This window comes from Phoca vitulina, unplaced genomic scaffold (genome assembly GCF_004348235.1).
Source record: "Phoca vitulina isolate PV1807 unplaced genomic scaffold, GSC_HSeal_1.0 scaffold75, whole genome shotgun sequence".
Taxonomy (NCBI): domain Eukaryota; kingdom Metazoa; phylum Chordata; class Mammalia; order Carnivora; family Phocidae; genus Phoca; species Phoca vitulina.
In genome coordinates, this window is record NW_022589778.1 from 1,217,583 (window position 1) to 1,243,289 (window position 25,707).

Consider the following 25,707-nt stretch of genomic DNA (forward strand, 5'->3'; position numbering starts at 1 on the left):
AAAAGGCGCAAGAGGGTATCTTATTCCTGTGCCTCTTAATGAAGTCTCCACATTGACGTCTGGGAATACATGAAGCTCTAATCACAGGTGCATGAGGATCTATCATTCTGTGGCTTATTAAAATCGGGTTTTGCACGTGTGTCCGTGAATCGGCAGCACATAATCATCCACACGAGTCCCCCCCTACAGACTTAGAATGACCTCTCAGCCATTTCTGTTGCACTATTTAGAAAACAGTAATAATTCTGGTTTTGTATGTGCATAACTAAATATGGTTACTGTAGCTAAGCAATCTAATAGTTACTTCTGGGAAGCCCAATAAGCTAGTCTGTTCATTAGTATCCTTCTAAGTTTCTGTTGAACAGAGTCATCTGTGTGGCAGGTATGAGTACAAATAGGAGTTGTTGATTGTGCATTTTTTTTTTCTCCTTGAATGGAAGTCAAACATGCTTATGAAGTTTAAACAGCTTATTTCTTCATATGGACACAGATTGTGAAATATTAGGTATGTGGTAGATTGTCCTAAAATTTCCTCATCTAATTACTTTCCTGGGCTGTGGGCATTTCCTTTGTGCACACATTCTGCCTACAATGTGTTCATGTTGGTTACTGTTTTGTAGTCTGTGTCTCCATATGGATAAAGGTGGCTGTTGAATTTGCAGCATCTCATATATGCCCCTCAAAGGCGTTTCTCACACACTAGCCTACAGACGTGATGCAAGTTTTTTACAAGGAATGTTGACACTGGCCAGAGTGTGAGAACTAACAAAGGAAACTATCTTTGATCTAAACCATCATGTGGATTTTTCTTTAGCTGCCGATGAGTTTGGTCCTGTTGAACCACATTCCTCAGTTACCCTGAGAGTATGATGGGTAGAGACAGAAAAATATTCTGGGTACTCCAAGTGGTCACCTACATGAAGGAGAAGGGGTACACACCATAAAATGTGTGAGTTTTAATATCAATAATGTTTATTTACACTGACAGCTTAAATAGATCAATAATACTGTTAAGAGGAGCATGCACTCAGCAAAAACACCTTTGTAGCACATAAAGTTCAGTCTTCTGGCTTTAATGTTTATCAGCATCTTGAGAGGCATTTATAGCCCTTCACATACTCCTTTATGATTCTGTTATTGATTAAGTAATGATGCCTGCTGGACCTAGGACATGGTTCACTATTTTTCAATTAAAATGAAGAAATACCTTGTTTGTTGCAGGTTTGCTTCAAGCAATTGGCTTGTGGGACTTTGAGAGATGCTGCTGCCCATGACATGTTGGAATTACCATGATCAACTACCCATTTTGGATTTCACCCAGTGGCCAGGAGCTTTGCATGGTAGACAGCAAGGGTTGGATTTTTAAAAAGAGTAAATCAGGTAAGATTTGAGGAAGACATCTGATCATTTATCACTTGCTATAAGGGCTTTCATGTGTTGCCAAGATGTATTGAATAATGTATAGCTTTTCTATTTATTTTCTAAGTCCACTGAACAGGTTGTTGAAATGGTACTCCCTTGGATTTAGGAGAATGTATATAGTAATAATTGAGTCCATTTTTCCTCAAGAGGAGAGAGGAGTTATTTTAAGATACACATAAAGCAGACACAAGATAGTATGGATGCAGGTTAATGCAATAGCCAAAAATTGCAAGCTAAGGACATTTCCTCTTTAAGTAACTCCTCTGAACTATAATGGGATAAGCATTTGTACTTTTGAAGATGGTGTAGGGAAAGTGTTGCTGTTAAGTAGTTGTATTTTACATGATATAGAAATGTGTCAGTTAATAGTATATGATCTTATAAATATGCCTCGGGGTTACTCTTATTTAGAAGATAATACTATTAGTCTGCCTTTTATTTCTTTGTATTTATCACTTAATTTCTGTTCCTCTAAGTATTATTTAAAATGGTGACACAATGACATACTTCATTATTACTGTGGCTCCTAGAATTTACAATGTTATACTTTAAGTATTCTTTTTGCTACTTTTCTCTATTTCATTTTGGAAACTCTTCTCCACTATTATCCATAGTTTGGTCAGATCTTCTTAACTGTCTTCCTCCTCCATAACATAATTTGAAGTTGTTATCAACAAATACCTGGGAGAACCACAAATTATTCTTGGGCTCTGACTTAAAGACCATCAAAGCTTTTACAGCTTCTTGGAATTTTATGCACCCCAAAGCAAGATTTTCTTTAAGTTCAATTACAGAAACAGAAAACATAAGTAAACTTCATTAACTGAGAAAAAAAGGAGGGCGATTATTCTAAGTCACTTGAACTTTTTACAAATATAGCTTTCTTACTTTATGAAAATAAATGGAACTCAGTCAATAAATCATAGCCTAAGATAATTATTTGGATGTAAAAGAGACCTTCTCAAGTGACTGAGAATAATTGATTCTTTAAAGTTTGATAAATATCCCTCCCCAATCCCATAATAACTTATTTGTCTATAAGATGATATCAAGTGAGTCCAAAACTCAAATAGACACAGATTTTAAATTTGTTAGAAGGAGTGTAGATCACCAGACTCGTGGCAGAAACCCTTATTGATGACCTGAGTTGTGGACGATTGTCCTGCTTAGTGGCAACGTGGGTTATCCATACTTAGAAGAATTCTGCTAGTATGTAAATAAAAGTGACATCAAAATGCAGGATGCATTTGGGGAATAAAGCTCAACTTACTTCCAGGCTTTGTAGCATTAAAATCAAGCAAATAATTAAAGCAAGAATGCTTCATGATAGACTTACATATTCTTAAATGTTTAAGTCTTAGTCTCTGAGTCCAAAATAAATTTCATCCTGATTGTGTGTACTTCTATATTTTCAACAAAATTGGGTTGTATGTTAAAACATCAGACTTAAAAGAAAAAAACAAAAAGGAGAAGGATAAAATTAAATCTATTTTGAAGGTAATCATGTGATAATGCAATTATTAGCACTTATTTATTGTATCACAAAGGAAGAGCTCTCATCTACTGTGAGACCAGAATTTTTATTCTTTAGAATACTTTATCTTTCTGAACTGTGTAGGTTATCAGTATAGTAAAAGAATACAAGGGCTTTTGATCTGAGTATTATAAAGAAACATAATGTCTTTTCTCTTTGGACAGTCTTTTGAAGTAAATCCTGTTAATTAGGAGATACAGAGATAGTACATTCCACTGTCCCACTGTCCTGTATGAAAACATATGATATAGAAGGGCTCCAAGAACATAAAAGATTTGACAGTGAATTCATATATTTTCCCAGTTAAAGGTTAACTCTTTAAAAATGAACAGAAAATTTATACATTATAGCTTTATAGTTTATATTAGTTTTAAATTCATTTTTGTTCTCTGTTATAAGAAGGGCAGTTGCATTTTTTATAGCAATGCATGTTAGCTTCTCCATAAAGTTAAGTGCCAAAACTTCCCAATTCTGCTTCTCAAAAGTTTATAACAAAGCCATAAAAATTTGTACTGTCCTAGCTTAAAAGCAATTTTTCTTTCTTAAAGCATTTTAAAAGTAAAGGTTTGGGTGCCTGGGTGGCTCAGTTGGTTAAGCGACTGCCTTCGGCTCAGGTCATGATCCCAGGGTCCTGGGATCGAGCCCTGCATTGGGCTCCCTGCTCCGTGGGAAGCCTGCTTCTCCTCTCCCCCTCCCCCTGCTTGTGTTCCCTCTCTCGCTGTGTCTCTCTCTGTCAAATAAATAAATAAAATCTTAAAAAAAAAAAAAAAAGTAAAGGTTTGCCTAGCTCAGGATTACATTATTGTATGCTTGTATGTAGAAGCAATATTACGCTAGAAAGACAAAATATAAAAGGTGAGATTTTTGAAAGTACTTCTGATAATAGCATGCCCCATGGAATGGGATATGCAGTCTTAACAACCCTCCCTGCCCTGAGTTCATCTCACAAAGTGAAACTGAAATGTAAATAGCTCAACTTTAGGTAAAATGAACTAAAAAGTTTAATGATATATTTCAAGCAGAATTCTCCATAAATTAAGATGAAGGGCCGTTAAACTGATTGGAGTTTTAGAAGGTCTTTGAGGCTTAGGAGGCATTTCAGCAGCACAGCTAAAAAGTGGGGAGAATTTTAATTGATGGAAAATAGGTATGACAGCATTCTAAGCATGGGGCACAGTATGGCAAAGCCACCCTGATGTAAAAATAAATGTTACCTTTGGAGAAGGGAAAGCTTGCCCCTGGAGAGTGGAGAGGCATGCAGGAAGAGGCGGAGCATAGAGGTAGGGGCTGGACCTGAGTGCTTTGCAGGCACAGCTGCAGTGTTATAAATATGAACGTGATGTAGTCGAATCTGTGCTTAAAGGAAAGGACCCTGACAATGGGTGGGGTAGGGGCAAGGAAGGTATGTGCAGAGAGAAACGATAAACTCAGAATATTCAGTTCCACGAGTACAGAAATGTATTATTTTTAGTGCTGTGTCACCAGTGCGTGGAACAGTTCCTGCTCATCACTGATTCTGTTCCTCTCTGTTAAATGCTGACTAAATGAGTATCTCTCAGTGATAATCCATAAACTTCTACGTTTGCAACTTTTTCCTTTTTTAGAAATGGTTTGAAAACTCTTCATACAAAGGATGAAAAGAATTTAACTTACACGTTTTTCATCACATACATGGGTACACACACACACACACACACCCCAAACTCTCCCAGTATGTGCTTGAAATTAAACCTCAGATCCTGTTCCTGAAATTCATGCTTCAATTAAGATGGGGGCAGCTGCTACCCTCCTTTATTTCCCTTTTGAGACTTTTATCTCTCAGGCTTTATCCTTCCCTTCATCGTTTTATCATCACATCAATCACTGTTTCTCTCCTTGGGAATGCAGCGAGCATCGCAGGCACATTTTTATGGCTAGAAAGCAAACCTACCCTACTTGGCCTGTAGTGCTTACTTAAACCTAATTAAGTAATTCTGCTGAAAGTATCATGTCCTTTCCATCACAATGCACATTTGGCCAAAATGATAGGGAACACTTTAAAGCGGTGGAAAATAGCTGGGGAAGGGAGTCCAAAAAGACACAAGATGAATGAGAGTGAACTTCAGCTCAACCTTCTTCAACACCATCGTCTAATGAGCTGGGGTGCATTCACACCTCTACTACCGGAAACTCCTAACTCACAGCCCGGCTTTCACCCCAATTGTTTTATTGAAAATTACCATTGTAGTAAGGCTCTCCAGAAGTAAACCAGATTCAGTACATTTTGTATGATTGAATCATCTATTTTCAGGGAAGTTCTCTTATAGTCTGGGAAAAATGTAAGAATTTCTTTCTAAATATGCATACTTAAGGAAATGTAGATATGATTCATTAAATGTAATATTCTTGAGACCAAGGTCTTTGTCTTTCTTCTCTAAGACCTTAATTCCAAAGCCATGTACATTTTCAGTAAACATATCTGATGAGTGAATGAATGAATGAATGAATGAATATCAAAACTTGTGCTTCAGATCAAAATTGTAACTTCTGTGTTAACAGTAGGAAATACATCTCTGTCTTGTTAGTGAGACCAACTGGCATTTGGTTCTCTTGTCCAGCATCAGATCACGGGTGTCTTATTCTCTCATGGCTTCCAATACTGCCATTATTTAGTAACAGATTTTTTAAATCACCTAATGACAAATAAAATTTTTTTAGGGGTATGGAGGATTTAATATAAAGTAAAGTACCAAGGAAAACTTTTATTAAATGGCTTCTTGCCTTTATAAGTAAAGTATGATTCTCTTTTACAAACAGTCACAAATTTTAAAAATTTATTTTTATAGATCTCAAATGCTTGGAAGAAAGAAGCAAGGTTTTGTCTCTTTCCATGCTGTTGGGTGTGGACTTTTCTGGATAGAAGTCACTAGAATACTACCATCCTAGCAAGCTACCCTTTTGTATTTCGAAGAGGCAGGTTATAGCAAATTGTAGTTGTAAATATACTATTACATTTAAAGGCACTGGCTTTAAGTGAGGCCTGGATTTGAATCCCAACTCTGACACTTACAAATTCTGTGATCTTGGGCAAGTGATTTGTCATCTGAGAGACGATTCCCAATTGGTAACATGCACATCTTAATAGCTGCCCCATGTACAATTGTAAGAATTAAATGAGATCAGACATATAAGACACTCAGCAGAATATCTGACACAGTATAAATAAGTTACTGCTATTATTATTATTTATGATCTATAGAGGTAGCAATTCTACCCAGACATTCATTTGTTTCAGCCAAACTTCAGAATATTTTACCCTTGGTCCCTAGAAGGAAATGAGATGTAAAATGCTTAGCAGAATACCTGACATGCCTCATAAGCACTCAGTAAGTGTTTGTTGTTGTGGTGCTAGTTATAATTATTAGTTCCTTATATAAGCATTTCTCTTCTTTAGGCTCTTTGAGGAGATCTTGGGTCTAATCTTTCTATAGCAACAACTTCCTTCTTAGGATAATGGCAGATCTAGGAGTTATGGTTAGTGTTATAACTCTAAGATAGGGCCCTGTTTAACCATCTGTTATTAGTTATATTATAATCACATTGCTGGGTATCTTGGTATTGAGGTGAATAGCATTTTCTTTAAAACCCAAGATGACCAGAATGGTTTTTCATACCAAATTATAGTCTTTAGAATCAATAAAACACATTGAAAGCCACTAAATGAAACATTAACATGTATCTTACAGTAGCAAACATATCATCCTGATCTCTTGACATAGTTCTCTAACTTGGAAATACTACTTTAATATACACTCATAGAGACTGTCTTTAAAGGTCCCTGACATTAATCAAGCATTATATGTAATTACGCCTTTAACCTTTCTTTTTGTTACATGTATTTTACAAGAAAGACTGTTATTAATTTTGAAATGAAAATTTAGAATTAAAACTACATTTAACATGGTATACTAATAGTTTAAAAATTAACTGTCATGGGCACCTGGGTGGCTTAGATGGTTAAGCGTCTGCCTTCAGCTCAGGTCATGATCCTGGGGTCCTGGGATTGAGACCTGCATCAGGCTCCCTGCTCCTTGGGGAGCCTGCTTCTCCCTCTGCCTGTCTCTCTCTCTCTCTCTCTCTCATGAATAAATAAATTAAATCTTTAAAAAAAAAGAAAGAAAGAATTTAAAAAATTAACTGTCATGATTAATCTCACAACATGCCACCTAAAACCACATAAGAGAAGAATGGGGATAAATCAGAGACAATTCCAAGCATTTCTGGCCTGACTTTGTAGACTCTCTGTTTGGGCTGTCCCCAGTCTTGTAAGCAAAAGGCAGGATCTAGGTCATCAGCAGAGATGTGAGGGAAGGTGAAGTAGAGTAGAAAACTGAGGGAGGGGGTGTGGAAAATGAATCAATCCGAAGTGAATAAAGGATTCCAGACTTTGGTGAAGGGCTTTCTAGGATAGGACTGTGGGTTTCTGCAAAAAGCCAGGACCGGAAAGATGCTCCTCTTCCCTCAACAGCTTGCTGTCACCCTCAGTGAGGGGCAGAGGAAGCCACGGGTGTAAAGGAAGGGGATTCTGGGGTGCGCGGTGGTAAGGGAAATAGCACTGGCGTGATGGGCTGTGCGGTTAAACGGGCAGTCGGGCAGAGTCCTGCCAGGGCTTAAAAGCTTGCTGCAATGTGTGCACTGGTTTTGCACTGAGTGGCGGGAAATCCCTGAGTGAGCACAGGGAACATTTCATTAGAAGGGATTTATTTATTCTAAGGAGAAGATTTAGCATGAAATCAAGAGACTGCTGGAGCCAAACAATCTTTACAAAGTCTCTTCTGCAGCAATGTGTCTCTTTCTGTTGAGTCCAACATGACAATAGGAATGCAATAATCGGATACCGTGTCTCTTTCTGTTGAGTCCAACATGACAATAGGAATGCAATAATAATGAGACCCACCCTAAATTGAATATCAGGATCAGTATAGGTCTTTTATATCAATAACCCTGAAAGAGAGACATAGTTTTACACATATTCAAGATGAAGAAACCGGGACTTAGAAAAGTGAGTCACTTTTCCAGGCTTCCCACAGCTAATACATGCGAGGGCAAATTTCCCTCCCAAGATCTCCTTTTTATAAAACCTGTGTGTTTTCCATTATGCGATTATCCTGTTTTTCGGTTAAGACTAACATCCCAGTCCTTATGCCATTATATGAGTGTGCAAATTTGCTCTATGCTCTCTTATATATTTTTATAATAGTTTGTCATTTTTCCCTTGTTGCATATGTGTGCACGTTGCTTTTCCAGGAATTTGAAAGTCGCTTAAGAGGTAGAGGTGTTTCTTTTTCTGGAGGGCCCGTTACTGCTAGTGTTATCAGACGCCCTGATTCCGAACAAATGTTTGCTGCCGATGATGTCAATTAACAAACTGGTTTCCCCTTTTCAACAAGGAGAAGAAAACTTACATACAGACTTCACATAAAATTCTTGGCATAGGGGCACCTGGGTGGTTCAGTCGTTAAGCGTCTGCCTTCGGCTCAGGTCGTGATCCCAGGGTCCTGGGATCGAGCCCCGCATCGGGCTCCCTGCTCGGCGGGAAGCCTGCTTCTCCCTCTCCCACTCCCTCTGCTTGTGCTCTCTCTCTCACTGTCTCTTTCTCTGTCAAAAAATTAATAAAATCTTAAAAAAAAAATTCTTGGCATAAACGTCCTATACAATTTTAGATACCTGTAATTTCTCGAATATTTACGTAAATGGCCAAATTAAAGATCATTTGAGTAATATATTGTCTTTCACCCATGTAGCCTTTCTTTCCCCTAATGGAGAATGCCAGAGTAATTTAACAGATCATTTTCCAGCCTCAGTTCTGGGCAACACTGCTCTGGAGATGTACATTCCAGGTACAAAGTGTTTTGTATCCACTTTTGTTTTGCTGGTGTGGAGATTTATGATAAGGACTGGCTCAGAAAGAAAGAGTTTAGGTTTGCCTGCCACACTTGCCAGTCCCTTCCCGAATAAGTAGAGGATTGTTGGTCGGAGGAACGGAAGTAGTTTGGAATCATCTTTTCCCACAGATTACAACTCTGGTGTCGAGAACATAGGCTTTGGCCAGATACATTCTCATTCTCTTTTCTCCTCCTTTTTTCTTCCCTTTTTCCTCTCCTTCCTCCTTCTCCTCCCTTTCTTCCTTTTTTCTTCTCCCCCCTTCTTTTTCCCATCCTCTTCCTCTTTCTCCTCCTCCTCCTCCTTCCACCCCTCCCCCACCCCAGACACACATACTCTCCCCTTTTCTCTCTCCTCCCCAACCTAGCAGCATGCTAACATTTTTGTCCCCCCCGCTTTGTGCTTCCCTGTGTTCAGTCCAACCTACCATCACCTCCAGTAACCTCCCGTCTGTAGATACGTCACTGCCATCAATGAGGTTATAACTTTTTCATTCCAGCAAAGTCTGGACACTGTTCTCCACTTCCCTGTTTTTAAGCAGAGAGACATTGTAATTTTAAGGCAACTCCTATAGATGGAGTTCCTTTTACCAGCGAGTTCCTTTTCGGAGGGTAACCTCGCTTTCACACTCCTGGTAGGAGAATGCTATACACAGACTACATTTTCCACAATCAAAATACAGCCCTAATGATGAAGCCAAAGCCAGTTAGTGTTCGGCTATGTCATTAGCAGCAGCATCAGGAGACTTTTGCGGGGAGTCTTTTTTTTGGGGGGGGCTGGATCAGAAGAAATAGTTTCCACCCACTTCTGTCTGCTTTCACCTCCACATGGATTAAAAACACTTACTACTCTTAAATATTAACTTTACCTTCAAGGAGTTTATGATGCCAGTGCCAAGAAACACAGATATGTAACTTTATCAAAAAAGAAAGAAGGCAGAATACTGCTAGTGCCAGACAGGACCTTGGGTCAAGGACAGAAACAACAGAGATTCAGAGGAAGAAAAAGTCCTGGTGGGCTGGAGGCCTCAGGGAATCTTGATGAAGGGGGTGAATCCAGAGCTGAGCCTCAAAGAAAGAGTAAGAATTGTCTTTGCTCTTAAAAATGCTTTGCCAGAATCATCTTTTAATGTTTCCCTTTCTTTGGTTTTGTCTGCAACCCAGTCAAACCTACAGCTGAGAGCAAATCTCAACATGTCATTCCCATACCTTGAGGAGAAAGCACTTATTTCTTAATGTATCCTATGTATCACTTTTTATATCTTGAGACACCCTCCTATGCATGTACTGTATTTGCAGTGTTTGCTCTCCCGCCTCGCGTATGTCTGGTTCTTGCTTGTCCTTCTTGACTCCTTGAACAGACTTCTACCACATCAGTTTCTCTTGCTAGAACGTGAGTCCTCTCAGGCAGAGATCAATTCTCGTTTCCCAGAATGGTTGTATCTCACCATTGTATAAGTGAATGTATAAGTGAACATATGCCTTTTCTTCTCAATTATATTAGGACTAAATCACATAATTCTTTGTCAGTTTGGATGACTGGAAATCAAACCCTACTTGTCTTTGCCTTTACTTAGCTGAAATGCCATTATGGGTTGGGTGAAAAGAACAGTGAGTTCTAGAATGTTTAGTAAAAATGTTGTGGGCTGCCAAATATGATGTAAATTATCAGGATTCAAAACAAAAGTTCTGTCTGGAGCACTGGAAATATTGCAGATGGTATTGAAATGTGACTCAAAAATGTGATTTCATAAAAAAATGATAGTATTTATACAAGCAATTCAAAGTACATTGAAAACTAACACAGATAGAAAAGTTTTAAGGGTTTAAATACATTTTCATGGTTCTATGTTTACTAGAATTCAGCTAGGCTCTAAAGCTCAGGAAATATCTTCCAGGAGAAAGTCTCCTTATTATAGAGTACAGTTATTATAGTATAGTATAAGAGAGTATAGTTATTATAGCCTAATATTTAAGCTAACTTAAAATAATTTTTATGGAAAGAAAAATAATGTTCTGTTTCCTGGATAAGCTTGCAGCAGAATGAAAACATGCTTCATCAGCAAAATGGGTAGTTTTCTCCATCTGATCTTTCATCGAATAAAATTCTTAATCAAGCCAAAACCTTCTGAAAGACATGATTTGGAGAACTTCCAAAAAAAAAAAAAAAAAACTGTCCTGAAAGGAATGATAAATTATAGTTTGATCTCATTTGTCCTAAATTCTGCATATCATTCACCCATGAGCTATAGTTGTCTCACCCTTGTGAGCTACGTCCCATAACTCATTCTAGTCAATATGCTGCATTTACTACTAAAGAGACTCATATCTTGGAAATAACCTGACTGTTTCACACCATGTTCTTTAATGAATCAGAAGGTAATTGCATTACGTACCTTCCTAGTTGCCAAGTCTAATCATATTCCACCCAGGCGAGTGTGTGACTAGCCTCTGTATCTGGCATGCTCTGTGAGATTTAATCACGGGCATGATTGAAGTGGAACTCTGAGACTGGATGGTGAAGTTCCCTCAAATGCTTGGATTACAAAGATCGATAGCAAAGTCAGCTTGCCTTTTTCAGAAGGCCTTTTGTTTGTTATTTAGAAATTGTCACAGGTTCAAACAGGAGTCTTGCAAACACAGAAACCCAGTCGCTAAGGTTTGAATATACCAGGGAGACATAATACAATTTAAGCCTAGAAACAAATCTGTTACAAATCAGGATCAAGTAATGCCAGATGTATAGAAGTGAAGGTGAATATCTGCCAGATCTGCCTTAGGATAGCATAAATCAATTAGTAACACTCTGTTATTTGTGAATTCACTTCCCTCTGTATTAGCTGCCGTCCACGTCTCTATTTCCCTTTCCTGCCAGACTATAAACATCTTAAGGCTGGGCACTGGTTCCTTCTTATTGTGGCAGTCTTTACCCCTAAAAGAGACCCTGATGAATGGAGGTGATGATAATTGAATGAATTAAAAAAAAAAAAAAAAAAGCCTGACACCTAACAGGCCCTTAATATGTATTTATGAATAAGTGAATTAATGAATTGATGAAAGAATGAATATGCATATGACATTTTACTACAGTGGATATATTTTAATAGTCAACTGAGGCTTTTAATGCTCAAAACAAAAGGATATGCACTCTCATCTACTTTAGGAATCAATTAGACTGAAAATTCAAATTTGAATATTACATTTAAAACATCAGAAGTAAAATTCCTTGCCAATATTTCCAAATTACATACTGTATTCTAATGCTTTTGGCTCAGTTGGTTAAGCGATTGCCTTCGGCTCAGGCCATGATCCTGGAGTCTGGGATCGAGTCCCACATCGGGCTCCCTGCTCAGCAGGGGTCCTGCTTCTCCCTCTGACCCTCTTCCCTCTCGTGCTCTCTGTCTCTCATTCTCTCTCTCAAATAAATAAATAAAATCTTTAAAAAAAAATAAAAAATAAAAATAAATAAATAAAATTATCTTTCTACTGCGGCAAAGAGTGACATTTATAGTGTGCTCTAGGTATCTGTAAATTTAGCCTGTTCTGTCCATGCATCCACATTCCCCTTACCTTCTTTTTCAATAAATCCTCCTGTTTTTTTTATTTTATTTTATTATGTTATGTTAATCATCATGCATTACATCATTAGTTTTTGATGTAGTGTTCCATGATTCATTGCGTATAACACCCAGTGCTCCATTCAATACGTGCCCTCTTTAATACCCATCACCAGGCTAACCCCTCCCCCCCACCCCCTCCCCCCTAGAACCCTCAGTTTGTTTCTCAGAGTCCATAGTCTCTCATACTCCTCCTCTTTAAAAAGAAATTAAGGCAGCTACTTTTCAGAGTTTGCAGGTCAGATCAGATGTTTTTGTATTTGAATGATATTTTTAAAAAGGACCATTTTAAATAATTATAATAACTGTTATATTGTTTCTCTTATGTTGTTACGAAAAAAAGAAATAAATCTAAGGTTGTTGTTATATAACAAAATAATTGCTGGGTTTTAATAGTGTAATGTGAGTCAATTCAAGGTCTGACTACCCCAGGGAAGAATTAGGCACTGGCCAAGTGGCTTTTAGGAAAAACATACATTTTGCAGTTAATCAAATAGAAAAATCACTACGGAACACTGGGCACTGGCCCAGCATGTTGCATTTACCCATTTAGCATCGCTTGCAGAGAGAATGACCCAATTCTTTCATTCTTTGAATGGAGGAGAACACCAAGTATATTTACTACTGGATACATCAAGAGCTGCCCCCAAAGCATTACCAATCATTCAGATCACCCTGGTATCTAAACAACTCCCAGGTTTTTACATCTACTCTGAACCTTCCACTTCTGCAAATGGATCTTGTCTTAATTGGAACAAACTTGCGAGTAGTAGCTATATAAAAAGGAAATCACACAAAGATGATCTAATAACTTCATTGGTAGTACCCTGTGTTTAAGTTTATATTTGTTATAGCCATTAAGGCAAAAAAATTATACCTTTGAACATATTGAATTCCTTTATTAGATTGAGATCTCCCTGTGGCATTGGTGCATCTTATTTACATTGTAGTCCAGTGCCTAATGAAGTGATGAACATTTAATAGCTCCCCAATAAATGTTTGCTGAATTAATGAGCGCTTTCTGTACACTATTTTCGTATCATCTTCAGATGTGCATTCTTTGCCTTTCATCCACATCTTCTGAAATTCTGTTTATCACTCCATTTAACATCCCCCCAAATTGCTCAGAAAATATTTATCAGTATCTACTACATCATAACATAGTGATTAGCTTCTCAGAGCTTGTGATACGCCCTTCATTGTCCTAAAAGGAACTTACAATCTAGATGCAGAGACAAGACAAAAACATAAAAGACTAAATTACCACTTGAAGGAGTAAATGATTTTGAGTAAAACGAACACCATAAATGATATGAATATAGTGTAGTCTAAGATTGTGTCTAAGCTAGGTCCGTTCAGGAAATTCATATTTGGGAAAACCTGAGTTTCTTGGGCAACTGCCAGAGCTGAAGACTGGGGGAGCGGTGGGGGGGGACCCAGGAAGAAACAATCTAAAGGAGGAGAATCAGTAGACAAACCTGACCTGATAAGTAAGGCTTAGTCATCAGAGGAGAGAGTGATGTGATGAGCTGGTTGAATTTGTCCCCAACATAGCATTTCCGTTCACAACTGACTCATATGAGAATTTTAGAGAGACATAAAGAATGGTGGCATAGAACTGAAACTCCTGTGGAAGATATTAATATTCATGAGATATTGCTCTTACATCTATAAGATAGTGGATACAAAGTTTGTATCCTTTAATAGAAGATAACAAAAAGGAATGGAGGTATTGCCCCCCACTTTGCCTCAGGAATAGTGTCTGGTTTGGGGAACTGGAAGATGCAGCTAATCATTGGCTAATCACTCAAACAAGGACGGTCTGGAAGCATCCCAGGTGTCATGCAGGTGCATCTGTGCTCAGTGAAAGAGCAGTACCTAACTGAAATATCAGTGTTCCTGACAAAGAAGGAAAGAGAGGGATACAAGAGTATAGTAGTGACTATTCATATTTTTGAGTCCATGTTGACTCCCTTTGGTGATATCTTGAAATACCTGGGGCAAGACCCAACAGAGTGTTATCGGCAAGTGGCATGTTACATACATAACAGATATTTAGAGAGAGGTGAGTTGACTGAGCCACAGTGCAACCTGGGAAGTCTTCATGAGGCAGAATCTAGATCTACAAGGAGAGATGAAGGTAGTGGGGAGAGGTGGTACTAAAAATGAAGATGAGCAAAGACATAGTATTGTGGTCTGTATGGGAAACCATGAACATAGCATTGTGACTGTAGCTCTGTGTAGAGTAAGAGAGGATGGTGAGCAACTGGATTAGAAATGACTATAAGGGGGGGGCGCCTGGGTGGCTCAGTCAGTTAAACGATGGACTCTTAGTTTCAGCTCAGGTCATGATCTCACGTTCCTGAGATCGAGCCCCACTTGGGGCTCATTGCTCAGCATGGAACTTGCTTGTTCCTCTCCCTCTTCTCCTCCCCCACCCTGCTCCCCACCCCAGCTCTCTCTCTCGCTCACTCTCGCTCTCTCTCTGGAAAAAAATAAATGAAATCTTTTTAAAAAATGGGTATCAGGGCCAAAATTTTAAAAAGCCTGTAGCTGCATCATGTCAAAAATCTAAAAATAGCAGGTTCCTGATGTGAAGATTTCAGAATTTTTGATAGTAAAATCCCTCCGACCCATAGCCATGCAGTAAGCACCTTACATATTTTATCTTTATTTTCAAAAGCTCTATGAAGAAGTATTATTATGTTTATTTTCTGTAAATCAAAACTGAAGCTTATAGAGTTTAAGTAACTTGCCCACCGTGATGCATTAATGGTTGAGCCAGGATCTGAGATGAGATCTGTGCAGTTCACATTGCACTGCCGCATCTTGCCACTCTCTCCTGACTGCACTCTGCTCAACACCCTGACCTCCCTCGCATCAGGGCAGCCTTGGATTTTTCCCACCCTGTTCTATTTCCTTGAATAAAATAGTGGTGATGCCATGCTATCTACAGATTGAAAAACCATGAATGGTGGGTGGGTCTCTCACTTCTTGAAATCCATTCTTTTAATGATATTCACTTTACCTGATATTTTTTGAAGTCAAAGGCTTTGAATTTTCCATTTTTTTTTCAATGCCTTGTGATGAATCTGACTTGAGCAGTTCACCTTGGTATGTTAACACCATAGGAGATAATGTGTGTGGTACTTTAACAGAAGACACACATTCATGTGCCCTCGGTGACTTAGGGGCAGAGTTTAAGAGTTAAAGGAGATAATTTGGGAGAAAGGAAATAGGTTTTATAAAGGAGGATGAGGCGGGCATAAGAAATGTTGAAGACGGAGGAGACTGAAGTTAAGGAGGGCCAGCATGGGGGTGAAACGATTAGGCTTGATTTGTTCTACCTAGAACATGGCCTTCACAGGACACAAGACCAGCATTCTGAACTGGAAATAGGCATGACTTGGGGTCTAGAGATGAAGATACCCCCAGTGACAGGAAATCGATAAAGGCTTTCTCTACAGCTGAATGCGGAGGAACTGTCTGTCTACTCTAAAGACCCATGAACAACTAATGTAATTAGTTTCCAGGACCCTGTTAAAACTACTATGAATATACTATGAATATATGCAAGAATCACTAAGGGCATGAGCTATTGTGGGGAATACCCACCATGAGGAAAGAGAACTGTAGTAACTGGAAAATCTCCAAGTTAGTTGGAACAAAGAAGCACCATACCGTGTTGGGTGTTGTAAAAGGGTGCCAAGCTACTCTGCTACCGCTTCCTACTCTTTCATGTAAAACTGATTTAATCATACTTCTTCTTAATGAATGAATTTGTTTGACCTAGCAAAAACAGCCTACAAAGAAATTTCATTTTAATATAATTGTGTGTGAATTTGTCTTGGAAGTTGGAAATAATTGGGAGATAAATCCAATTTTAAGAGGCAAGTGAAGAAAAATCTTCAATATGCACAGTTCAGATAGCATTATGCATGTGGTTTTCTTCTAATTTATAATTCCCAGTTACTTATGAACTCAGTAAAAAATGAGAATGTGCTATCAAATATATCTGGATGTCAGTGTAACCCAAACATTAGTCATACATTTGCAAATTTCCGGAAGAAAAAAAAAAATCCTCCTAAAAGGACCTTACTCTTTTAAATGTACTCTTACAAATGGGCCTTAGAATAATACAGTAGAGGTTTGCATAAGGCACAGAGGTGGAACAGAGGAGAGAATGGCTGAAAATAAATTGGTGTCTCGGAAACATTATTTTGATACTTATGGTTAGAACTAATTTTTTATGCTTTGGTCACTGAGATAATAAAATAACATGAATTATAAAAATATATCCATATATACCATCATCTACAGTAAATATTAATTGTAACTCCATTTTAGCTCTCAAATATATCCAGTTCTCCCCATCCTCTCTGCTCCGGGATTGATATAATGGTTTCTTAACTATTCTCTGTAGCTCACGTCTGGCCCTTGCTCAGTCTCTTTGCCATCAGATGGGGCTTAGTATCTGGAGGAAAATGGAGTTCCTTTTTTGTCCATTGCTCTCCAGGGAGGGGGATAATAACTGTGCCTGGAACGTTTGCTAAGTGGCCTATAAGTTTAAACATTGTCCTGTTGGAAGATCACAGAGCTTCTGTCAGGCTTACTTTCTAAATAGCAATGCCAGGAACCACTCGCTTAGGTGTGATTGCTGCCAAAGGATTAAGGTGTTTCCTTCCCCTCCCTGGATGGATGGGACCCTTGCTTACCCAAAGTCATACTAACAACCTTAACTCCTCTTCTGCAGAAGGAGTTAATTAAATGAAATAGTAAGGAGCAGAGTAAAATGGGCACAATATGGCAGAATTCAATCTGGGGTCCTTCTTCCTCTGACTGGTAGCTTGGAATTTTTTGTGCAGTCCTTCACTGACTTTCCTGGGCCCCAGGGTATCTGAGAGCTTTTAGAAGAGTGCTCACTATTAGGGGCTTCGTTACCAAAACATTAAGCGACCACTGTCCCTGAATGGAAGATTCTGGATAGTTTTTGTGGCTCCTTTTTCAAGTGTGGTAAATTTTAGCCCTGTTTCATTTGTCTTTACAAAAGGACCACTATACTTTTTCCACTGACAGGATTAGATGATACTTAAGGCCATGAAACCAGTGTAAATAGGGGCTGCATTCAAGAGCAAGATAACTAAGGTGTATGGAATAAACGGTCTTTTCCAAGGAGCAAGGGGACATGTGATTGTTCATATGATAGGCAAGAACCAATCATATAGGCTGTTAGGAACAAGCTGGTTTCCTTTTAAAATAAAAGTCAGCCCACAGATTATTTATTGAGCACCTACGATGCGAGAGGCATTATTTGAAGTTCTCGTGATGGTGGGGAACCAGAAAGATGGACCCTAGTGATAAGGACTATACGAAGCTTACATTCTAATTGAGAGAGGCATATAATGAATGATGTCAAAAGAAACTAATCCAAGTGACTCCAAAAGAGGTTAAAACCTTTAATCAGCCGACGTGCATCAGAAGTACCTGAAAACCAGGTAACTCTCCAGGTCAAAGCCAGGTGGGGATTTTACAGGGTGAGGAGAAAAGAGGGGTGCCTGTCCCTGTGGTCTGGCTCAGAGAGCAGTTTCATCTGCACCTGCTCTAGCTCTTGTTGTTGGAATGGTTGGAGGTTTTTTTGTCCTTGGTTGTCTTGCGTAGGGTCATTGTTGCATGACCATCCAAAAAACCACTGGAACAGTTCTTTTGAAAGCTGTTTTTATAAATCTTGCCATTTGTTAGTCAAGGTTCAAGGGCAAAGGAAGTAGGGGAACAAAAGGGAAAAGGGAATAAGAAAGAAGAGAGGCCATTGTTAAAGGTTGTTTTTGTTCTTTTAAAGAATGTGTGCAAATAAGATATCTTCAGGGATTGTAAATTGAATGAAGAAAGAAAATTCAAGGAAGTGTGGAAGGGAGTCATTGGGGAGGCTCTCCAAGGAGGAGATACTCAAGTTGAAACCGGACTGTTGAGAAGGAAAGAGCCGTTGGATGGCACGGGAGTTCCGGCAACTACAGAGGGCCGGAAGCAGAAATAAGCTTGGCAACTTCATGGAGAAGGAAGAACGAGGGAGATGTGTGAGACAAACTAGAGAGTTCGTAGACCGCGCTCTGATATTTGGTGACATGGGGAGAGAAGAGGAAGGACACAGGAAAGTTCATACTTGACTGCAGTTGTGCTCAGCTGTCCATCGACCCTTGCTGCACATGGCAGGTGTTTAGAGCAGATTCCAGTGGAGCATTTTGGAATAGTGTTTCTCAAACGTCAGTGTGCTTAGAAGTCACCTGGGCGTTATGTTAAAATGCAGATTCTAATTCAGAAAGCCTGAGATAAGGCCTGTTATCCTACTTTCTGAAGAACTCCCAGGTCATGCTGATGATGCCGGCTGCAGGGCACCCTGAGTTAAAAGGCTTCAGGGCCTTTGTTGGCGAGCCCTCTTTTCTCTCCAGCTGCCCCAGATACTGAAGGCATCAGAATGAGTACAGCCACGTTTTACTTTCTTTCTTTCCTTTTTTTTTTTTCCTAGGCAAAGAACTTTATTAACCTTGTTTCAAACTTTATTCCCAGGCTTCTTCAGCTTAATTAGCTGCAAAGAATGAATTGTGTATAAGCAAAAACTGAAAAGAACTGCAGTGTCCCAAGGGCTTGGGCTTAAAAATATTAGAGATCTAGATTTTATCAGATCCATGAACAAAATTTTTAAAAGCAGTCATAATATAAAATAGCAGCTCCCAGTAACTTCTTCAAGTTTTATCTTCTTCAGAAGTTGACTCAATTCAGTTTGCTTCATTCTTGGAAGCTTCATCAAAATTCTCCACAAGATCTGGAACTTCATCATCATCCTCTCCGGTAGCAGGTGGTGCTTTTCCATCCACACATTGTTTGGGCAGAGCTTCAGCCAGTCTTCTTCAACTAGTCAGACTGTCTGCACCAAGTTGGTTTAAGATACTGGGTGGCATTTCTGTCAGCTGCTTTGTGCCAGCGTGGCCTGGAATGGTGGAAGTGTTCGCTGCCAGCGATGCCTGAACTTTGGGGGTGTTAAAGTGGATCACTGGTCCTTGGTTTGTGAACCTGTTCACCTCTTCAATACCACAGATACTGTTTACCCCTAACTTCTTTAAGGAGAACTGAAGTTTTTTATCATCTGCTGTAGCCATTCTGTGAACCACCTTCTTCTTTCGGCGAGCAGTTCCTTTCCCACCAATGAGCACTTGTGCTTGCACTTTGGCGAGTTTCTCCTGGTTCATGATAGTTTCTTTCATCTTGTTGGAGCGGAAATGGGACCGTGTGGGGGAATAGGGCTGGTGCTCAGGGGGTCTCGGGCAGACCAGCTGAGATTAGGTGCACACACGCGGGGACGCAAGATGGCAGCTTTTACTTTCTTTCTTTTTCACCATTCAGAGTACCATGGGGAAGGCTTTTTCTGGGCCCACCTGAAACCACTGAGATCTCCTTCAAGGGCTGGTTCCTGGTAGACTTCCAATTTAAATTAAAGAATGGTTAAAGCTATTTAAATCACCTTCCATCCAAGCCTCTTTAATATTTTGCAGATATGCTATTTACAAATTCTATGTTATCTCTGAGGAAGAGTAATAACTGTTAAGTGAAAGATACCCAATTTCTCATTTCTTACTTAAAGAACTATGTTTTTCTTTATTAGGAACCCTTCAGACTGCTGATTACAGACACTGAAAATATCTGTTCCTCTCTAAATATAGGAAATTCTTTCTAAATTATGCTAAGTAATAATATAAAACTAATTTCTTAGTAGATAAAGGGCATTTGTAAATGTGTGTATGTAAGGGTAGTAATTTGACTAAAACATGACCTAAACAAACTAGGAACAATAGGGAAAAATTATTTTTCCCTCTGTGATTAATCAACTCAGAAGTCCTAAGTATTTTTGACAACTTCTTAAAAATACAGAGCAAGGGGAAATGACTAGGTCAAGAGGACTTTGTTGCTGAATTGCAAAAACATCACATGAATCTATAGGTTGCTGAATAACTGATGGTAGGGAAGAACGCGCATACTTTAATGATCCTACCTGAATATATTTTCTTTCATCTTTAGGAAAGTATATTGTTTACGAGCAGCAGGTTTAAGACATTGATGGGCATAGAATCTGCTCAGCTACCTACTGCGCGTGTGAACCTTGGCAAATGGGTTAGGCCCTTCTGAGCCTTAAAGTCCTCATCTGTAAAGTCTGGGCGACAGTCATACCTTGTGAAGTTTCTAACAATTGAATAGAATATGCACATAAATTGTGAGCACGGTGTCTGGCACACAGTAAGCTTTCAATAGATGTCAGGCATTAATATTAGTAGTATGGTTACTAATTATTATCTTCCCAACAGAACAAATCCAATTCAGGAAGAACCCTTTGGTGGAGCCTTCAAACCATATGCGTGATCTGAAGCTCACCTACCAGCTGCTGATTTGCTTGTTTATTTCATTTGATTTTCCTTAGCTGCACATAAGGGAGGTGGGTGGCAGAAGCTTAATTTATTTGTCCCTTTTTTTGAAAATGTGGGTTTGGGCTCTCATGCTATTTTGAGGCATGGTCTGGTGGTGGCATTGGGGATATGCACACTTTAGGGAGGTGGGAGGATTATGAAGCTCTCCTGGTGGCTCCAGCGTCTTTCTTTCCCCCAGTGATGATCATAGGTGCTGGATTGCCAGTGCTGCCAGCCAAAGGCCTCTCCTCCCACAGATCTGGAAACACATGAAAAGAGCCATGACTCATGGGCTACAACTTTTTCTGCAGCTTGATAGAAGCACTGATAGGCTCGGCTCCCATGTTTTCATCACCCCACAGGCTAGCCGTTGGGGAAAGGGCTCTGTGGGTTTCAGATAAAGTGCTTCCTGATGATAATTGAGAACAACTGAGAGATGCTGTGTCAAGGTTAGGACGTTGTTCCTGTTCCTTTGCAAAAGTCAGTGGAGAGGATGATCTTGGGTGACACCAGGGTGTCTTCAGATCCTTAGAGGTATGGCATTTGAAGTCTTTCAAATCTTTCTTTACAAACTATCCGAGAGAGTCCCTGCTTTCCTGCATTTCATCCTTTGTCCTTTGCACTGTTCTCTAGCAGGACTTAACTCATTGTATTCTCTTTTGTTGTCGTGGTTGTTATTTGGCCTGCCTGTCTTCTGTGGACTGTGTGCTTGGTGAGGGCAAATCTTTTTAATCCTTGGATCTTGAGCCCTGAGCTCAGGGCCCGGTAGACAATAAATGCGTAATAGTCATTGCCAGCTGCATGGATGGATGGATTGATGAATGGACCGATGGGGGAAAGAAACTACTCCAGTACAGTGGACTGTGTGCATATGCGAATACTTTGTGATTATCGGGTGGACACGGGGGAGGGATTATTGATTAAAAAAGATGGTTCTGAAATTCAGAAAACTTACTTTGCGGTCAAATGCAAGATCATAGTATTAAACATGAAAGCATTCACTTTGACCATAAAACCCGTAACTAATTTGGGGGAGACTTTGGGATGAAAGAAGAAAGTTTTCTGAAAGGTATAAATGGATGTCTGTGACAAACATGACCTTTTACATGAAAATTAAAACAGATTTGGTTTATGTAAAAGTAAGATATATTGAATCTGGAGGAGATTAACATGGACAGAAAGCTTAATGTTCCATTGAGAAAGAAAGAAATTCATCCATGCACTCACTGAAATAGTATTTCTTGAAGACCTACTTTGTACTGGACACAATAGACCAAGAGATGAATTCATCCACATCCTAGTCCTCTGGGGCTCCACAGTTAAAATCAAGTCATAGACATGAACTAGTAATTGTAATAGTAGGAAAATGGAGGTGTGATCATGGCACTACAGAAACACAAGAGATGGACATGTTTAACCCTGCTCAGAAAAATCTAGAAAGGAGAAAATGGTGACATTGGGACTGCAATTTAAAGGATGTGTGAAAGTTAGCCATGACAGGAGGGAAAAAGAGGTGATATATGTGCAGAGCTAGAGGGGCTGGGAAGAACAGGGTGCATTCTGGGAAGTACCAGTACTTCTGTGTGCCCACTACGTGGCGCTGTGGATGAGGAAGTGAATAGCTGAGATGAGACAGATAAGTGGAGAAAATCACTCAGAACTTGTACACCAAACTATGGATTCAAAATTATCCCTCCCTGTGGATGATGTATAACTAGAGAATGTAGTAATCAGGACTAAATGATTTTCCAGATATTGAGGTATAATGCCTAAAGAGTGTATGTAATTTCACCTTGACAGGTGGAAAACTGTGAGTTCAGTGGTTATGTAGTCCTGACCTGATGTGCTTGTAATTCTTTTGGTAAAGACAATTGATTTAAAATGTAATAATGTGATTTAACTTTATAGTCTTTTGTCAATTTGATATACATTATATTACAAATCAGAAAAATGCCTTGGAAAAAATATCACCACGGTTTTATTTTAGGCTACGTGGAGAATCTTCTTAGATTCAAAATGGACTCATTGGTAAATCAGGAATAAAATCTAGCACCCCTGGTTTCCTGCACATTGACTTTCTTATGAAATCACCCAGCTCAGTAAAATGTAATAACCTGCAAACCTGCAAGGTGATATTTTATCTTCATAGCTGTATCATGCAAACTCTGTTCTAGGGTTATATGTCACCAAGTTTTCCTGCATGACTTTGAGTATCTATCTGGAAAGAGTCTCCATTCCTTGCCTCAGATAACTTCACAGATTTTTTTTTTTTATAATTTAGTTTAAAATTTTATTTATCTTTGGCCAAGGAAGTGTTTAACCAGACATCCTCTTCTTAAAAATCAGTTTTTGTCAGTGCATAAGAGGAATTACTATAGAAAATCAAGAGCATGTCTTCAAAAGCTGCCTGGATTTGTCTGATATTTGTTGAACTTATGTTTTTAGAATGCCTATATGCAAAGCACTGTTGCATTTGTATGTGTGTAGGGGATGTGCACAAATAACACTAATATTGGTGGATACTCACATGGTAGATACTGTGTTGTAAGGCATTAGTCTAAGTGCTTTTTATAATGTTAACACATTTAGTCCTTGTCTGTAAAGTGGGTACCTTTTTAAATCCCCACTTTATAAATGAGAAAACTGAGGCTCAGAAAGATTAATAAGTAACTTGCTCAGATCCTGAGCCAGGAAATGGAGGAGTTAAGAGTTGAACTTGTGTTCTCTGAATCTACAGCCTCTGCTCTTGGACACTGTGCTAGACTCCATACCCCGGAAGGAAACTGGGGCCTCCTGGAGTCCACGGTGGGAGGACGAGTTATGGATCCATGTGGGAACTACTTCAGAAATACAGAATAGGAAGAGTTTATGTCTGAGGTAATCATGAAGGGCTCATAAAAGAGGAAACATGGAAACTGGGCCTTGTCAGGTGGGGGTTAAGATGACACTGCCGGCTAGAGATGGCCAGCAGAGGCCCCCAGGTGGAGGAGCACAAGGTGTATTTAGAGGAAAACACATGAAATAGTTTGTCTAGAGTGCCGTGGAAAGCCAGTGTGAGAGGGCAGAGGTGAGAGGGCAGAGGTAAGTTATTGGAAGGGTGGTCATAGCAAATTCTAGAGAACCTTAAAGCCTAGATAAGAGAGTCTGAGATTCATTCTGGACGTGAAGGTTTGGGAGTTTTATTTATTTTTTTAAGCAAAGGAGTAAAATGAGGGAAGATGAATTAGGTAGCCATATGTAGGATTGGTTAGGTGAAACATGAAGAAGATTTGAAAGGAGAAAAAGTTGGTACACTAATGGATTTAAATGCTTCATCAAGAACAGCAAAAACAAAAAAGAACAGAGACTTCTGAAGAAATTCAGTTCTATTTCACTCTGAAATAGAAACTGAGACAGTCTGCAACTTTGCTGTAGCAGAAAAGGTACAGTTATGAAGGTCACGTCTTGCCCACCCTACATCAATAGGACTTTTCACACCATCTTGAAATCTGGAAGAACCCATTCTTCAGTTCCTCTCTGCACTCTGAAGATATGAGTAACACAGTTCTTTAATGTTTCCTCTGTTCTCTGGTGATAGGTTTGCCCCAGATAGATGTGCAGAGGGGCACAGTTAGTACATTATTTTCAGATGTTCGCGGCTGTCCTGTGGTGTGGAATGATGATATGTGTGCTGCTTTGAGGTGGGCATGAATAACGGTCAAAGCTCACTCAGGGCACAAGAGACAGGAATGACTGAGTCAGGAGGAGGTTCGCAGGTGCTAATGGACATTCTTACCTAAGTCCTTGTAGTTTCTGAAGAGGCAGAGAGTAAGGAGCTGAACCAGATTGAGTTTTGATTTTCTGGTTGGATTGCCTGTACATCAAGAGGCCACAGACATCCAGATACCAAGAAAAGGGAAGAAAGAAACCACAGGATGTACATGCAGCAAGATCTCTGAGGTAGAGAAGAGAAAAGGCAAATCCCTGTCAGCTCTGTGTTAGCTGGAGTTGAAATTGTAGGGCATCTAACGAAATGTAAAATTTTCTAAGAAGCTGAGTTTTGAGAGCAATCTGGGAGGTTCCAATTTCACTCTGAAAACAGCAGGATCTGCATGGCCTTTTCTTTCCATTAGGTGGGTTATAATTAGTTGCATCAGAGAAAATGGGAGGATGATTGATCCGAAAGTTGTAACTTTTTTGTAGTAATCCTCTGAGTAAAGTTCATTCTCTGTGAAACATTTTATTGTTCAAGTAATGTGCTGACAACCTCCTTACAATGCCCCACAGTCAATGGTTCTCTCAGGTGTTTTATCAAATGGGGCCTGTTGGGTTATCTTGGTGCCTCCTTTCACTCAAGAAGAAGCTTTAACAAGCCCAAACTTGGGAGGCATTTTGAAACGATAGATAAATTGTGAGCATGTTAAAGAAAAAATAGACTAAGTTTAAATGTTATTAAACTACATCCAGTTTTAAAGCTACTACTAAATCAGTCACACATGAAAATATAAGCTAGTGATGGAAGAATGACTGAATGATTGGGCATCTTCAAGCTTGGTTCTGATCATCTCAGATGCCAAACCCCCTTTCCCACTTTGAATGTGACTCAGTTCAGTCAGTTTGTAGGGAACAGGATTATCAATAAGTCTGACAGGCTAAAGCCTTGAAGCTTTCAGATGCTAGGAAGATGCTAATAAGACCAAGGCTTTGGGGGTGCCTGGGTGGCTTGGTTGGTTGAGCTTCTGCCTTCGGCTCAGGTCTCCCAGGATAGAGCCTCTTGTCTGGCT

At 39.3% G+C, this 25,707-nt stretch overlaps 1 protein-coding gene and 1 pseudogene across 11 annotated transcripts in view; one reads left to right on the top strand and one right to left on the bottom strand.

Annotated features, from left to right (window-relative positions):
- Positions 1–25,707, top strand: part of LINGO2 (leucine rich repeat and Ig domain containing 2) — a 1,236,800-nt gene that overhangs the window by 898,577 nt on the left and 312,516 nt on the right. For all 11 annotated transcript variants that reach the window (XR_004298032.1, XM_032393628.1, XM_032393630.1 and 8 more), the window contains one exon: positions 1,222–1,380. The gene's annotated coding sequence lies outside the window, so the exon portion shown is untranslated. The remainder of the gene's footprint in view (positions 1–1,221; positions 1,381–25,707) is intronic.
- Positions 19,227–25,680, bottom strand: LOC116625226 (annotated as a pseudogene).